We start from the raw sequence: 9,683 nt of genomic DNA on the forward strand, positions 1-9,683 counted from the left end.
GCGCTGCTTTTCTTTACATTTCTAAGTAATTTAACTTGTGTATAGTAAACAAGAAAAGAGAGAAATAGCGGAAAATGTCGTAAAGGAATGAAAACAAGAAAAGAATAAATAACCAAACACAAAATCTCGCGAGACGGATTCGAACCATCGACCTAAGGATAACAGTAAGACCAACTACAGTCCGCCGCTCTTCCAACTGAGCTATCGCGAGAAGCTATAGACGACGCTGCTTTTCTTTACATTTCTAAGTAATTTAACTTTTGTATAGTAAACTAGAAAAGAGAGAAATAGCGGAAAATGTCGTAAAGGAATGAAAACAAGAAAAGAATAAATAACCAAACACAAAATCTCGCGAGACGGATTCGAACCATCGACCTAAGGATAACAGTAAGACCAACTACAGTCCTCCGCTCTACCAACTGAGCTATCGCGAGAAGCTATAGACGACGCTGCTTTTCTATAAATTTCTAAGTAATTTAACTTTTGTATAGTAAACAAGAAAAGAGAGAAATAGCGGAAAATGTCGTAAAGGAATGAAAACAAGAAAAGAATAAATAACCAAACACAAAATCTCGCGAGACGGATTCGAACCATCGACCTAAGGATAACAGTAAGACCAACTACAGTCCTCCGCTCTACTAACTGAGCTATCGCAAGAAGCTATCGACGGCGCTGCTTTTCTTTACATTTCTAAGTAATTTAACTTGTGTATAGTAAACAAGAAAAGAGAGAAATAGCGGAAAATGTCGTAAAGGAATGAAAACAAGAAAAGAATAAATAACCAAACACAAAATCTCGCGAGACGGATTCGAACCATCGACCTAAGGATAACAGTAAGACCAACTACAGTCCTCCGCTCTACCAACTGAGCTATCGCGAGAAGCTATAGACGACGCTGCTTTTCTTTACATTTCTAAGTAATTTAACTTTTGTATAGTAAACTAGAAAAGAGAGAAATAGCGGAAAATGTCGTAAAGGAATGAAAACAAGAAAAGAATAAATAACTAAACACAAAATCTCGCGAGACGGATTCGAACCATCGACCTAAGGATAACAGTAAGACCAACTACAGTCCTCCGCTCTACCAACTGAGCTATCGCGAGAAGCTATAGACGACGCTGCTTTTCTTTACATTTCTAAGTAATTTAACTTTTGTATAGTAAACTAGAAAAGAGAGAAATAGCGGAAAATGTCGTAAAGGAATGAAAACAAGAAAAGAATAAATAACCAAACTCAAAATCTCGCGAGACGGATTCGAACCATCGACCTAAGGATAACAGTAAGACCAACTACAGTCCTCCGCTCTACCAACTGAGCTATCGCGAGAAGCTATAGACGACGCCGCTTTTCTTTACATTTCTAAGTAATTTAACTTGTGTATAGTAAACTAGAAAAGAAAGAAATAGCGGCAAATGTCGTAAAGGAATGAAAACAAGAAAAGAATAAATAACCAAACACAAAATCTCGCGAGACGGATTCGAACCATCGACCTAAGGATAACAGTAAGACCAACTACAGTCCTCCGCTCTACCAACTGAGCTATCGCGAGAAGCTATAGACGGCGCTGCTTTTCTTTACATTTCTAAGTAATTTAACTTGTGTATAGTAAACAAGAAAAGAGAGAAATAGCGGAAAATGTCGTAAAGGAATGAAAACAAGAAAAGAATAAATAACCAAACACAAAATCTCGCGAGACGGATTCGAACCATCGACCTAAGGATAACAGTAAGACCAACTACAGTCCTCTGCTCTACCAACTGAGCTATCGCGAGAAGCTATAGACGACGCTGTTTTTCTTTACATTTCTAAGTAATTTAACTTTTGTATAGTAAACTAGAAAAGAGAGAAATAGCGGAAAATGTCGTAAAGGAATGAAAACAAGAAAAGAATAAATAACCAAACACAAAATCTCGCGAGACGGATTCGAACCATCGACCTAAGGATAACAGTAAGACCAACTACAGTCCTCCGCTCTACCAACTGAGCTATCGCGAGAAGCTATAGACGACGCTGCTTTTCTTTACATTTCTAAGTAATTTAACTTGTGTATAGTAAACAAGAAAAGAGAGAAATAGCGGAAAATGTCGTAAAGGAATGAAAACAAGAAAAGAATAAATAACCAAACACAAAATCTCGCGAGACGGATTCGAACCATCGACCTAAGGATAACAGTAAGACCAACTACAGTCCTCCGCTCTACCAACTGAGCTATCGCGAGAAGCTATAGACGACGCTGCTTTTCTATAAATTTCTAAGTAATTTAACTTTTGTATAGTAAACAAGAAAAGAGAGAAATAGCGGAAAACGTCGTAAAGGAATGAAAACAAGAAAAGAATAAATAACCAAACACAAAATCTCGCGAGACGGATTCGAACCATCGACCTAAGGATAACAGTAAGACCAACTACAGTCCTCCGCTCTACCAACTGAGCTATCGCGAGAAGCTATAGACGACGCTGCTTTTCTTTACATTTCTAAGTAATTTAACTTGTGTATAGTAAACAAGAAAAGAGAGAAATAGCGGAAAATGTCGTAAAGGAATGAAAACAAGAAAAGAATAAATAACCAAACACAAAATCTCGCGAGACGGATTCGAACCATCGACCTAAGGATAACAGTAAGACCAACTACAGTCCTCCGCTCTACCAACTGAGCTATCGCGAGAAGCTATAGACGGCGCTGCTTTTCTTTACATTTCTAAGTAATTTAACTTGTGTATAGTAAACAAGAAAAGAGAGAAATAGCGGAAAATGTCGTAAAAGAATGAAAACAAGAAAAGAATAAATAACCAAACACAAAATCTCGGGAGACGGATTCGAACCATCGACCTAAGGATAACAGTAAGACCAACTACAGTCCTCCGCTCTACCAACTGAGCTATCGCGAGAAGCTATAGACGACGCTGCTTTTCTTTACATTTCTAAGTAATTTAACTTGTGTATAGTAAACAAGAAAAGAGAGAAATAGCGGAAAATGTCGTAAAGGAATGAAAACAAGAAAAGAATAAATAACCAAACACAAAATCTCGCGAGATGGATTCGAACCATCGACCTAAGGATAACAGTAAGACCAACTACAGTCCTCCGCTCTACCAACTGAGCTATCGCGAGAAGCTATAGACGGCGCTGCTTTTCTTTACATTTCTAAGTAATTTAACTTGTGTATAGTAAACAAGAAAAGAGAGAAATAGCGGAAAATGTCGTAAAGGAATGAAAACAAGAAAAGAATAAATAACCAAACACAAAATCTCGGGAGACGGATTCGAACCATCGACCTAAGGATAACAGTAAGACCAACTACAGTCCTCCGCTCCACCAACTGAGCTATCGCGAGAAGCTATAGACGACGCTGCTTTTCTTTACATTTCTAAGTAATTTAACTTTTGTATAGTAAACAAGAAAAGAGAGAAATAGCGGAAAATGTCGTAAAGGAATGAAAACAAGAAAAGAATAAATAACCAAACACAAAATCTCGCGAGACGGATTCGAACCATCGACCTAAGGATAACAGTAAGACCAACTACAGTCCTCCGCTCTACCAACTGAGCTATCGCGAGCAGCTATAGACGACGCTGCTTTTCTTTACATTTCTAAGTAATTTAACTTTTGTATAGTAAACTAGAAAAGAGAGAAATAGCGGACAATGTCGTAAAGGAATGAAAACAAGAAAAGAATAAATAACCAAACACAAAATCTCGCGAGACGGATTCGAACCATCGACCTAAGGATAACAGTAAGACCAACTACAGTCCTCCGCTCTACCAACTGAGCTATCGCGAGAAGCTATAGACGACGCTGCTTTTCTATAAATTTCTAAGTAATTTAACTTTTGTATAGTAAACAAGAAAAGAGAGAAATAGCGGAAAATGTCGTAAAGGAATGAAAACAAGAAAAGAATAAATAACCAAACACAAAATCTCGCGAGACGGATTCGAACCATCGACCTAAGGATAACAGTAAGACCAACTACAGTCCTCCGCTCTACTAACTGAGCTATCGCGAGAAGCTATAGACGACGCTGCTTTTCTTAACATTTCTAAGTAATTTAACTTTTGTATAGTAAACAAGAAAAGAGAGAAATAGCGGAAAATGTCGTAAAGGAATGAAAACAAGAAAAGAATAAATAACCAAACACAAAATCTCGCGAGACGGATTCGAACCATCGACCTAAGGATAACAGTAAGACCAACTACAGTCCTCCGCTCTACCAACTGAGCTATCGCGAGAAGCTATAGACGACGCTGCTTTTCTAAAAATTTCTAAGTAATTTAACTTTTGTATAGTAAACAAGAAAAGAGAGAAATAGCGGAAAATGTCGTAAAGGAATGAAAACAAGAAAAGAATAAATAACCAAACACAAAATCTCGCGAGACGGATTCGAACCATCGACCTAAGGATAACAGTAAGACCAACTACAGTCCTCCGCTCTACCAACTGAGCTATCGCGAGAAGCTATAGACGACGCTGCTTTTCTTAACATTTCTAAGTAATTTAACTTGTGTATAGTAAACAAGAAAAGAGAGAAATAGCGGAAAATGTCGTAAAGGAATGAAAACAAGAAAAGAATAAATAACCAAACACAAAATCTCGCGAGACGGATTCGAACCATCGACCTAAGGATAACAGTAAGACCAACTACAGTCCTCCGCTCTACCAACTGAGCTATCGCGAGAAGCTATAGACGGCGCTGCTTTTCTTTACATTTCTAAGTAATTTAACTTTTGTATAGTAAACAAGAAAAGAGAGAAATAGCGGAAAATGTCGTAAAGGAATGAAAACAAGAAAAGAATAAATAACCAAACAGAAAATCTCGCGAGACGGATTCGAACCATCGACCTAAGGATAACAGTAAGACCAACTACAGCCCTCCGCTCTACCAACTGAGCTATCGCGAGAAGCTATAGACGGCGCTGCTTTTCTTTACATTTTTAAGTAATTTAACTTGTGTATAGTAAACAAGAAAAGAGAGAAATAGCGGAAAATGTCGTAAAGGAATGAAAACAAGAAAAGAATAAATAACCAAACACAAAATCTCGCGAGACGGATTCGAACCATCGACCTAAGGATAACAGTAAGACCAACTACAGTCCTCCGCTCTACCAACTGAGCTATCGCGAGAAGCTATAGACGGCGCTGCTTTTCTTTACATTTCTAAGTAATTTAACTTGTGTATAGTAAACAAGAAAAGAGAGAAATAGCGGAAAATGTCGTAAAGGAATGAAAACAAGAAAAGAATAAATAACCAAACACAAAATCTCGAAAGATGGATTCGAACCATCGACCTAAGGATAACAGTAAGACCAACTACAGTCCTCCGCTCTACCAACTGAGCTATCGCGAGAAGCTATAGACGACGCTGCTTTTCTTTACATTTCTAAGTAATCTAACTTTTGTATAGTAAACTAGAAAAGAGAGAAATAGCGGAAAATGTCGTAAAGGAATGAAAACAAGAAAAGAATAAATAACCAAACACAAAATCTCGCGACACGGATTCGAACCATCGACCTAAGGATAACAGTAAGACCAACTACAGTCCTCCGCACTACCAACTGAGCTATCGCGAGAAGCTATAGACGGCGCTGCTTTTCTTTACATTTCTAAGTAATTTAACTTTTGTATAGTAAACAAGAAAAGAGAGAAATAGCGGAAAATGTAAAGGAATGAAAACAAGAAAAGAATAAATAACTAAACACAACATCTCGCGAGACGGATTCGAACCATCGACCTAAGGATAACAGTAAGGCCAACTCAGTCCTCTGCTCTACCAACTGAGCTATCGCGAGGATCTATAGACGACGTTGCTTTTCTTTACATTTTTAAGTAATTTAACTTGTGTATAGTAAACAAGAAAAGAGAGAAATAGCGGAAAATGACGAAAAGGAATGAAAACAAGAAAAGAATAAATAACCAAACACAAAATCTCGCGAGACGGATTCGAACCATCGACCTAAGGATAACAGTAAGGCCAACTCAGTCCTCTGCTCTACCAACTGAGCTATCGCGAGGAGCAATAGACGACGCTGCTTTTCTTTACATTTCTAAGTAATTTAACTTGTGTATAGTAAACAGGAAAAGAGAGAAATAGCGGAAAATGACGAAAAGGAATGAAAACAAGAAAAGAATAAATAACCAAACACAAAATCTCGCGAGACGGATTCGAACCATCGACCTAAGGATAATAGTAAGGCCAACTCAGTCCTCTGCTCTACCAACTGAGCTATCGCGAGAAGCTATAGACGACGCTGCTTTTCTTCAAATTTCTAAGTAATTTAACTTTTGTATAGTAAACAAGAAAAGAGAGAAATAGCGGAAAATGTCGTAAAGGAATGAAAACAAGAAAGAAATGAATAACCAAACACAAAATCTCGCGTGACGGATTCGAACCATCGACCTAAGGATAACAGTAAGACCAACTACAGTCCTCCGCTCTACCAACTGAGCTATCGCGAGAAGCTATAGACGGCGCTGCTTTTCTTTACATTTCTAAGTAATTTAACTTGTGTATAGTAAACAAGAAAAGAGAGAAATAGCGGAAAATGTCGTAAAGGAATGAAAACAAGAAAAGAATAAATAACCAAACACAAAATCTCGCGAGACGGATTCGAACCATCGACCCAAGGATAACAGTAAGACCAACTACAGTCCTCCGCTCTACCAACTGAACTATCGCGACAAGCTATAGACGACGCTGCTTTTCTTTACATTTCTAAGTAATTTAACTTGTGTATAGTAAACAAGAAAAGAGAGAAATAGCGGAAAATGTCGTAAAGGAATTAAAACAAGAAAAGAATAAATAACCAAACACAAAATCTCGCGAGACGGATTCGAACCATCGACCTAAGGATAACAGTAAGACCAACTACAGTCCTCCGCTCTACCAACTGAGCTATCGCGAGAAGCTATAGACGACGCTGCTTTTCTTTACATTTCTAAGTAATTTAACTTGTGTATAGTAAACAAGAAAAGAGAGAAATAGCGGAAAATGTCGTAAAGGAATGAAAACAAGAAAAGAATAAATAACCAAACACAAAATCTCGCGAGACGGATTCGAACCATCGACCTAAGGATAACAGTAAGACCAACTACAGTCCTCCGCTCTACCAACTGAGCTATCGCGAGAAGCTATAGACGACGCTGCTTTTCTTTACATTTCTAAGTAATTTAACTTGTGTATAGTAAACAAGAAAAGAGAGAAATAGCGGAAAATGTCGTAAAGGAATGAAAACAAGAAAAGAATAAATAACCAAACACAAAATCTCGCGAGACGGATTCGAACCATCGACCTAAGGATAACAGTAAGACCAACTACAGTCCTCCGCTCTACCAACTGAGCTATCGCGAGAAGCTATAGACGGCGCTGCTTTTCTTTACATTTCTAAGTAATTTAACTTGTGTATAGTAAACAAGAAAAGAGAGAAATAGCGGAAAATGTCGTAAAGGAATGAAAACAAGAAAAGAATAAATAACCAAACACAAAATCTCGCGAGACGGATTCGAACCATCGACCTAAGGATAACAGTAAGACCAACTACAGTCCTCCGCTCTACCAACTGAGCTATCGCGAGAAGCTATAGACGACGCTGCTTTTCTTTACATTTCTAAGTAATTTAACTTGTGTATAGTAAACAAGAAAAGAGAGAAATAGCGGAAAATGTCGTAAAGGAATGAAAACAAGAAAAGAATAAATAACCAAACACAAAATCTCGCGAGACGGATTCGAACCATCGACCTAAGGATAACAGTAAGACCAACTACAGTCCTCCGCTCTACCAACTGAGCTATCGCGAGAAGCTATAGACGGCGCTGCTTTTCTTTACATTTCTAAGTAATTTAACTTGTGTATAGTAAACAAGAAAAGAGAGAAATAGCGGAAAATGTCGTAAAGGAATGAAAACAAGAAAAGAATAAATAACCAAACACAAAATCTCGCGAGACGGATTCGAACCATCGACCTAAGGATAACAGTAAGACCAACTACAGTCCTCCGCTCTACCAACTGAGCTATCGCGAGAAGCTATAGACGGCGCTGCTTTTCTTTACATTTCTAAGTAATTTAACTTGTGTATAGTAAACAAGAAAAGAGAGAAATAGCGGAAAATGTCGTAAAGGAATGAAAACAAGAAAAGAATAAATAACCAAACACAAAATCTCGCGAGACGGATTCGAACCATCGACCTAAGGATAACAGTAAGACCAACTACAGTCCTCCGCTCTACCAACTGAGCTATCGCGAGAAGCTATAGACGACGCTGCTTTTCTTTACATTTCTAAGTAATTTAACTTGTGTATAGTAAACAAGAAAAGAGAGAAATAGCGGAAAATGTCGTAAAGGAATGAAAACAAGAAAAGAATAAATAACCAAACACAAAATCTCGCGAGACGGATTCGAACCATCGACCTAAGGATAACAGTAAGACCAACTACAGTCCTCCGCTCTACCAACTGAGCTATCGCGAGAAGCTATAGACGACGCTGCTTTTCTTTACATTTCTAAGTAATTTAACTTGTGTATAGTAAACAAGAAAAGAGAGAAATAGCGGAAAATGTCGTAAAGGAATGAAAACAAGAAAAGAATAAATAACCAAACACAAAATCTCGCGAGACGGATTCGAACCATCGACCTAAGGATAACAGTAAGACCAACTACAGTCCTCCGCTCTACCAACTGAGCTATCGCGAGAAGCTATAGACGGCGCTGCTTTTCTTTACATTTCTAAGTAATTTAACTTGTGTATAGTAAACAAGAAAAGAGAGAAATAGCGGAAAATGTCGTAAAGGAATGAAAACAAGAAAAGAATAAATAACCAAACACAAAATCTCGCGAGACGGATTCGAACCATCGACCTAAGGATAACAGTAAGACCAACTACAGTCCTCCGCTCTACCAACTGAGCTATCGCGAGAAGCTATAGACGGCGCTGCTTTTCTTTACATTTCTAAGTAATTTAACTTGTGTATAGTAAACAAGAAAAGAGAGAAATAGCGGAAAATGTCGTAAAGGAATGAAAACAAGAAAAGAATAAATAACCAAACACAAAATCTCGCGAGACGGATTCGAACCATCGACCTAAGGATAACAGTAAGACCAACTACAGTCCTCCGCTCTACCAACTGAGCTATCGCGAGAAGCTATAGACGACGCTGCTTTTCTTTACATTTCTAAGTAATTTAACTTTTGTATAGTAAACTAGAAAAGAGAGAAATAGCGGAAAATGTCGTAAAGGAATGAAAACAAGAAAAGAATAAATAACCAAACACAAAATCTCGCGAGACGGATTCGAACCATCGACCTAAGGATAACAGTAAGACCAACTACAGTCCTCCGCTCTACCAACTGAGCTATCGCGAGAAGCTATAGACGACGCTGCTTTTCTATAAATTTCTAAGTAATTTAACTTTTGTATAGTAAACAAGAAAAGAGAGAAATAGCGGAAAATGTCGTAAAGGAATGAAAACAAGAAAAGAATAAATAACCAAACACAAAATCTCGCGAGACAGATTCGAACCATCGACCTAAGGATAACAGTAAGACCAACTACAGTCCTCCGCTCTACCAACTGAGCTATCGCGAGAAGCTATAGACGGCGCTGCTTTTCTTTACATTTGTAAGTAATTTAACTTTTGTATAGTAAACTAGAAAAGAGAGAAATAGCGGAAAATGTCGTAAAGGAATGAAAACAAGAA

At 37.9% G+C, this 9,683-nt stretch overlaps 1 protein-coding gene and 43 non-coding genes across 44 annotated transcripts in view; all 44 read right to left on the minus strand.

Annotated features, from left to right (window-relative positions):
* The window catches only part of LOC145254717 (uncharacterized), a 281,182-nt gene that overhangs the window by 143,673 nt on the left and 127,826 nt on the right, over window positions 1–9,683 (minus strand). The gene's annotated exons all lie outside the window — the stretch shown is intronic.
* Window positions 125–211, minus strand: Trnay-gua (transfer RNA tyrosine (anticodon GUA)). The gene is given in 2 exon segments: window positions 125–160; window positions 175–211. It is a non-coding gene; the product is annotated as a tRNA-Tyr (tRNA).
* On the minus strand, window positions 348–434 carry Trnay-gua (transfer RNA tyrosine (anticodon GUA)). The gene is given in 2 exon segments: window positions 348–383; window positions 398–434. It is a non-coding gene; the product is annotated as a tRNA-Tyr (tRNA).
* On the minus strand, window positions 571–657 carry Trnay-gua (transfer RNA tyrosine (anticodon GUA)). The gene is given in 2 exon segments: window positions 571–606; window positions 621–657. It is a non-coding gene; the product is annotated as a tRNA-Tyr (tRNA).
* On the minus strand, window positions 794–880 carry Trnay-gua (transfer RNA tyrosine (anticodon GUA)). The gene is given in 2 exon segments: window positions 794–829; window positions 844–880. It is a non-coding gene; the product is annotated as a tRNA-Tyr (tRNA).
* Window positions 1,017–1,103, minus strand: Trnay-gua (transfer RNA tyrosine (anticodon GUA)). Its single transcript is given in 2 exon segments — window positions 1,017–1,052; window positions 1,067–1,103. It is a non-coding gene; the product is annotated as a tRNA-Tyr (tRNA).
* On the minus strand, window positions 1,240–1,326 carry Trnay-gua (transfer RNA tyrosine (anticodon GUA)). Its single transcript is given in 2 exon segments — window positions 1,240–1,275; window positions 1,290–1,326. It is a non-coding gene; the product is annotated as a tRNA-Tyr (tRNA).
* On the minus strand, window positions 1,463–1,549 carry Trnay-gua (transfer RNA tyrosine (anticodon GUA)). Its single transcript is given in 2 exon segments — window positions 1,463–1,498; window positions 1,513–1,549. It is a non-coding gene; the product is annotated as a tRNA-Tyr (tRNA).
* On the minus strand, window positions 1,686–1,772 carry Trnay-gua (transfer RNA tyrosine (anticodon GUA)). Its single transcript is given in 2 exon segments — window positions 1,686–1,721; window positions 1,736–1,772. It is a non-coding gene; the product is annotated as a tRNA-Tyr (tRNA).
* On the minus strand, window positions 1,909–1,995 carry Trnay-gua (transfer RNA tyrosine (anticodon GUA)). Its single transcript is given in 2 exon segments — window positions 1,909–1,944; window positions 1,959–1,995. It is a non-coding gene; the product is annotated as a tRNA-Tyr (tRNA).
* On the minus strand, window positions 2,132–2,218 carry Trnay-gua (transfer RNA tyrosine (anticodon GUA)). The gene is given in 2 exon segments: window positions 2,132–2,167; window positions 2,182–2,218. It is a non-coding gene; the product is annotated as a tRNA-Tyr (tRNA).
* Window positions 2,355–2,441, minus strand: Trnay-gua (transfer RNA tyrosine (anticodon GUA)). Its single transcript is given in 2 exon segments — window positions 2,355–2,390; window positions 2,405–2,441. It is a non-coding gene; the product is annotated as a tRNA-Tyr (tRNA).
* On the minus strand, window positions 2,578–2,664 carry Trnay-gua (transfer RNA tyrosine (anticodon GUA)). The gene is given in 2 exon segments: window positions 2,578–2,613; window positions 2,628–2,664. It is a non-coding gene; the product is annotated as a tRNA-Tyr (tRNA).
* Window positions 2,801–2,887, minus strand: Trnay-gua (transfer RNA tyrosine (anticodon GUA)). The gene is given in 2 exon segments: window positions 2,801–2,836; window positions 2,851–2,887. It is a non-coding gene; the product is annotated as a tRNA-Tyr (tRNA).
* Window positions 3,024–3,110, minus strand: Trnay-gua (transfer RNA tyrosine (anticodon GUA)). Its single transcript is given in 2 exon segments — window positions 3,024–3,059; window positions 3,074–3,110. It is a non-coding gene; the product is annotated as a tRNA-Tyr (tRNA).
* On the minus strand, window positions 3,247–3,333 carry Trnay-gua (transfer RNA tyrosine (anticodon GUA)). Its single transcript is given in 2 exon segments — window positions 3,247–3,282; window positions 3,297–3,333. It is a non-coding gene; the product is annotated as a tRNA-Tyr (tRNA).
* On the minus strand, window positions 3,470–3,556 carry Trnay-gua (transfer RNA tyrosine (anticodon GUA)). The gene is given in 2 exon segments: window positions 3,470–3,505; window positions 3,520–3,556. It is a non-coding gene; the product is annotated as a tRNA-Tyr (tRNA).
* On the minus strand, window positions 3,693–3,779 carry Trnay-gua (transfer RNA tyrosine (anticodon GUA)). The gene is given in 2 exon segments: window positions 3,693–3,728; window positions 3,743–3,779. It is a non-coding gene; the product is annotated as a tRNA-Tyr (tRNA).
* Trnay-gua (transfer RNA tyrosine (anticodon GUA)) lies at window positions 3,916–4,002 on the minus strand. The gene is given in 2 exon segments: window positions 3,916–3,951; window positions 3,966–4,002. It is a non-coding gene; the product is annotated as a tRNA-Tyr (tRNA).
* On the minus strand, window positions 4,139–4,225 carry Trnay-gua (transfer RNA tyrosine (anticodon GUA)). Its single transcript is given in 2 exon segments — window positions 4,139–4,174; window positions 4,189–4,225. It is a non-coding gene; the product is annotated as a tRNA-Tyr (tRNA).
* Trnay-gua (transfer RNA tyrosine (anticodon GUA)) lies at window positions 4,362–4,448 on the minus strand. The gene is given in 2 exon segments: window positions 4,362–4,397; window positions 4,412–4,448. It is a non-coding gene; the product is annotated as a tRNA-Tyr (tRNA).
* Trnay-gua (transfer RNA tyrosine (anticodon GUA)) lies at window positions 4,585–4,671 on the minus strand. Its single transcript is given in 2 exon segments — window positions 4,585–4,620; window positions 4,635–4,671. It is a non-coding gene; the product is annotated as a tRNA-Tyr (tRNA).
* Window positions 4,808–4,894, minus strand: Trnay-gua (transfer RNA tyrosine (anticodon GUA)). The gene is given in 2 exon segments: window positions 4,808–4,843; window positions 4,858–4,894. It is a non-coding gene; the product is annotated as a tRNA-Tyr (tRNA).
* On the minus strand, window positions 5,031–5,117 carry Trnay-gua (transfer RNA tyrosine (anticodon GUA)). The gene is given in 2 exon segments: window positions 5,031–5,066; window positions 5,081–5,117. It is a non-coding gene; the product is annotated as a tRNA-Tyr (tRNA).
* On the minus strand, window positions 5,254–5,340 carry Trnay-gua (transfer RNA tyrosine (anticodon GUA)). The gene is given in 2 exon segments: window positions 5,254–5,289; window positions 5,304–5,340. It is a non-coding gene; the product is annotated as a tRNA-Tyr (tRNA).
* Window positions 5,477–5,563, minus strand: Trnay-gua (transfer RNA tyrosine (anticodon GUA)). Its single transcript is given in 2 exon segments — window positions 5,477–5,512; window positions 5,527–5,563. It is a non-coding gene; the product is annotated as a tRNA-Tyr (tRNA).
* Window positions 5,697–5,782, minus strand: Trnal-gag (transfer RNA leucine (anticodon GAG)). Its single transcript is given in 2 exon segments — window positions 5,697–5,732; window positions 5,746–5,782. It is a non-coding gene; the product is annotated as a tRNA-Leu (tRNA).
* Trnal-gag (transfer RNA leucine (anticodon GAG)) lies at window positions 5,919–6,004 on the minus strand. Its single transcript is given in 2 exon segments — window positions 5,919–5,954; window positions 5,968–6,004. It is a non-coding gene; the product is annotated as a tRNA-Leu (tRNA).
* On the minus strand, window positions 6,141–6,226 carry Trnal-gag (transfer RNA leucine (anticodon GAG)). Its single transcript is given in 2 exon segments — window positions 6,141–6,176; window positions 6,190–6,226. It is a non-coding gene; the product is annotated as a tRNA-Leu (tRNA).
* Window positions 6,363–6,449, minus strand: Trnay-gua (transfer RNA tyrosine (anticodon GUA)). Its single transcript is given in 2 exon segments — window positions 6,363–6,398; window positions 6,413–6,449. It is a non-coding gene; the product is annotated as a tRNA-Tyr (tRNA).
* Window positions 6,586–6,672, minus strand: Trnay-gua (transfer RNA tyrosine (anticodon GUA)). The gene is given in 2 exon segments: window positions 6,586–6,621; window positions 6,636–6,672. It is a non-coding gene; the product is annotated as a tRNA-Tyr (tRNA).
* Window positions 6,809–6,895, minus strand: Trnay-gua (transfer RNA tyrosine (anticodon GUA)). The gene is given in 2 exon segments: window positions 6,809–6,844; window positions 6,859–6,895. It is a non-coding gene; the product is annotated as a tRNA-Tyr (tRNA).
* Trnay-gua (transfer RNA tyrosine (anticodon GUA)) lies at window positions 7,032–7,118 on the minus strand. Its single transcript is given in 2 exon segments — window positions 7,032–7,067; window positions 7,082–7,118. It is a non-coding gene; the product is annotated as a tRNA-Tyr (tRNA).
* Trnay-gua (transfer RNA tyrosine (anticodon GUA)) lies at window positions 7,255–7,341 on the minus strand. Its single transcript is given in 2 exon segments — window positions 7,255–7,290; window positions 7,305–7,341. It is a non-coding gene; the product is annotated as a tRNA-Tyr (tRNA).
* Window positions 7,478–7,564, minus strand: Trnay-gua (transfer RNA tyrosine (anticodon GUA)). Its single transcript is given in 2 exon segments — window positions 7,478–7,513; window positions 7,528–7,564. It is a non-coding gene; the product is annotated as a tRNA-Tyr (tRNA).
* Window positions 7,701–7,787, minus strand: Trnay-gua (transfer RNA tyrosine (anticodon GUA)). Its single transcript is given in 2 exon segments — window positions 7,701–7,736; window positions 7,751–7,787. It is a non-coding gene; the product is annotated as a tRNA-Tyr (tRNA).
* On the minus strand, window positions 7,924–8,010 carry Trnay-gua (transfer RNA tyrosine (anticodon GUA)). Its single transcript is given in 2 exon segments — window positions 7,924–7,959; window positions 7,974–8,010. It is a non-coding gene; the product is annotated as a tRNA-Tyr (tRNA).
* Window positions 8,147–8,233, minus strand: Trnay-gua (transfer RNA tyrosine (anticodon GUA)). The gene is given in 2 exon segments: window positions 8,147–8,182; window positions 8,197–8,233. It is a non-coding gene; the product is annotated as a tRNA-Tyr (tRNA).
* On the minus strand, window positions 8,370–8,456 carry Trnay-gua (transfer RNA tyrosine (anticodon GUA)). The gene is given in 2 exon segments: window positions 8,370–8,405; window positions 8,420–8,456. It is a non-coding gene; the product is annotated as a tRNA-Tyr (tRNA).
* On the minus strand, window positions 8,593–8,679 carry Trnay-gua (transfer RNA tyrosine (anticodon GUA)). Its single transcript is given in 2 exon segments — window positions 8,593–8,628; window positions 8,643–8,679. It is a non-coding gene; the product is annotated as a tRNA-Tyr (tRNA).
* Trnay-gua (transfer RNA tyrosine (anticodon GUA)) lies at window positions 8,816–8,902 on the minus strand. The gene is given in 2 exon segments: window positions 8,816–8,851; window positions 8,866–8,902. It is a non-coding gene; the product is annotated as a tRNA-Tyr (tRNA).
* Window positions 9,039–9,125, minus strand: Trnay-gua (transfer RNA tyrosine (anticodon GUA)). The gene is given in 2 exon segments: window positions 9,039–9,074; window positions 9,089–9,125. It is a non-coding gene; the product is annotated as a tRNA-Tyr (tRNA).
* Trnay-gua (transfer RNA tyrosine (anticodon GUA)) lies at window positions 9,262–9,348 on the minus strand. The gene is given in 2 exon segments: window positions 9,262–9,297; window positions 9,312–9,348. It is a non-coding gene; the product is annotated as a tRNA-Tyr (tRNA).
* Trnay-gua (transfer RNA tyrosine (anticodon GUA)) lies at window positions 9,485–9,571 on the minus strand. The gene is given in 2 exon segments: window positions 9,485–9,520; window positions 9,535–9,571. It is a non-coding gene; the product is annotated as a tRNA-Tyr (tRNA).

The sequence above is a fragment of the Euprymna scolopes genome, chromosome 30 (genome assembly GCF_053919585.1).
Source record: "Euprymna scolopes isolate OS-2025 chromosome 30, ASM5391958v1, whole genome shotgun sequence".
Classification (NCBI taxonomy): Eukaryota; Metazoa; Mollusca; class Cephalopoda; order Sepiida; family Sepiolidae; genus Euprymna; species Euprymna scolopes.